Genomic DNA, 2,441 nt, shown 5'->3' with positions numbered 1-2,441 from the left:
TCCTGAGGAAACAAAAGCAAACGCGAAACTTCATGTCGATGTTTCGTGCAGCCCACATTTCGGTAATTGCCTCATCACGGGCACCGAGTAGAAGAGCCTTTGCCCGGCAAACATCCAACGCGGGGTGGCCGGAAGGGAAAGAGGGCGTCAACGGCTATTTGCCGATTTGCTTGTCATAATTTTTGGCTCATTCGACAACTTAGGGGTCCTGCTACCCGGAACACGGTACATTTCCTGCAGAAGATACTCATGCTTAGGTGTTAAGTATGGTTGTGGCCCCCCAGTGTGGCCTTTTGGGGCCTTGACGTGGCATTGATCCCATGTTGAACATGGAAGCGATCCGAGCCGCTCGCGGCAGGGAATGTTCTCACTCCGCGTGCAGCCAGCTGTTGGGTCCTGCGCGACGCCTGACGCTCGTTCCGTTCCCCCTTGTGGTCTTGCGAAGGCGGCAGGGACGGTGTGAGGCCTTCATATCTGTCCTTGGAGTAGGATGGTCCATGTGCGGCATTTGAGCGGACGGCAACGTGATAGATTCTGTGCATTTAGTTGTGCTGGAGAAGGTCAAGAACGGAGGAAGGAAAAGAATCTTTCTTCTGACTTTCAACCAGAAAAAGTGATTGCAAAAGAAGATTGATGGCTCAATACCAATTGTAGCAAGAACTTCCAATCATCAGTGTTGATGTAGTTACTGTGATAGTGACAAGAAAGTCATGGCATGAGTTTACGCTCTCTTTTGGTGACACGACGCGCAGGAGAAACAAACGACTTCGAGAGCAAAGCGAAGAATCGGAAGACACCAAAATTACATTTCAGATTGTGTATTATTACTTTGATTGGCTTGTTGTTCTTTCTATGAGTACTTTTTAACATGTTACCGTATTCTGATCGGTCGACCATACATCCGTCGCCGTCAAGTGCATACTCAAACGAGGCGTCTTTCCTTGTCTACGAAATCCTACCTTGTACTCGTACCATACTCAGTCAGATTCAGCTCCTTCATCTTCCTCAGTAGACGACGAGGAAGAATAGTCTCCACCTTGGTAACCTCCGAGCAAGCGAATCGAGCTCGCGTTTTCCATTTCTCCCGCTGTGAGGGGAATGACAAAGTTGCCTCCAAGCTCATCTGTATCTTCCACCTCTTCCACGCGCCCCCCGCTAGACTGTCTGCCCGCCCTCGCCGTTCTTCTATCTCCTCGCGAGCTTTTTATACCGCCCATGGGTTGGCCTAGGAGATCCCCCAAATGTCTCAACCCCCTCTCCTCGTCCTCTTCACCCTCCTCATCCTCCTGCCCCCCCCTTAAGCTGCCGCCTTCTCCACCGTCCAGCTCCCTGTCGTCCTCCCATTCGCTCACCTCGTCCTGCCTTTCCTCTGCCTGCTTCAGGGCTGCCCGTCGCGCCCTCTTTACATTCCTCCTCACCCCGCCTTCCCCCTCCATGACTTCAGCGCTTCTCTTCCCTCCCCCCCCTGCCGATGTACGCTTGCTACTCCTCCTCGTCATTGCCTTCCCGCCCTGTCGCTCGGGCCACCCTTCCTGATCTCTGTCGACTCCGGCCCCTTTCTTAAAGTCATCCTCCCGCCACACAACCTCCCTCCCCCTCCGAGCCTCCGCCTCTTTTATCATCGCGGACGAGGAGAGCGCGCCCTCCTCCGGCCCCACCACCGCCTCCAGGCTCCCCGTCCTCACACACTCCGCCACCCGGGAGCTCAAGTATCGCTTGATCCTGACGCGGAGCCTGTTCAGGTCGCTGAGTCGAAACCAGCCCCCTTGGGGGGAACAGAGGGCCTTGCGCGGCAACCCTAGCACGAGCTCCTGCAAAGACGCTCCGCCCAAGTCGCAGAGCTGGAAGACCATCTGCCGACGCACGGGCAAGCCGAAGAGCTGGAGCTCCGACCCTGTCCTTCCAGCTTGCGGGCCGGCTACCTCTTCTCCTTCCTTTCCCTCCCCATCCTGGGCGCCCGCCTCTTCCTCCTCCTTCGCCGCGGCCCCGTCCCCCCTTTTCCCCTCCCCTTTCCGCCGCACCTGCTCGTAGGCCCGCTTTACCTTCTCCAAGCCCGCTTCCTTCCAGCGTACATCCAGGGCCTGGTAGAAGCGAGCCACGGGGTCCAGGCTGGGGTCGTACCCGTACCGGACCCACAGGCCCCGCCAGGGCCCGTTCGACATGTTGTAGGCGACCACGCGCAGGAGCTCCAAAAAGGCGTGCTGGAGGCCCTCCTTTTCGAACTGGGACTCGAGCGCCTTCCGTTGCCACATTTCCCGGCCCCCACGTTCCTGTGGCACGGGCAAGTTGGGGGCCGAAGCCGAGAAGGCATGAATGGTCCTTGTCCATGATTGCAAGCATGCTCGTCTCTTGCACGGGCATCCCCTTCCCTTCCGTCGCGTACCCTCCCCACTCACCCGATCGAAAAGCGCCTGCAATTTTTCCAGCACCTGCCCGTACTT

Source organism: Nannochloropsis gaditana (assembly GCF_000240725.1).
Source record: "Nannochloropsis gaditana CCMP526 unplaced genomic scaffold scaffold369, whole genome shotgun sequence".
NCBI classification, from domain to species: domain Eukaryota; class Eustigmatophyceae; order Eustigmatales; family Monodopsidaceae; genus Microchloropsis; species Microchloropsis gaditana.
The sequence above is the reverse complement of the archived record's forward strand: the minus strand, read 5'-3'. Positions refer to the sequence as shown.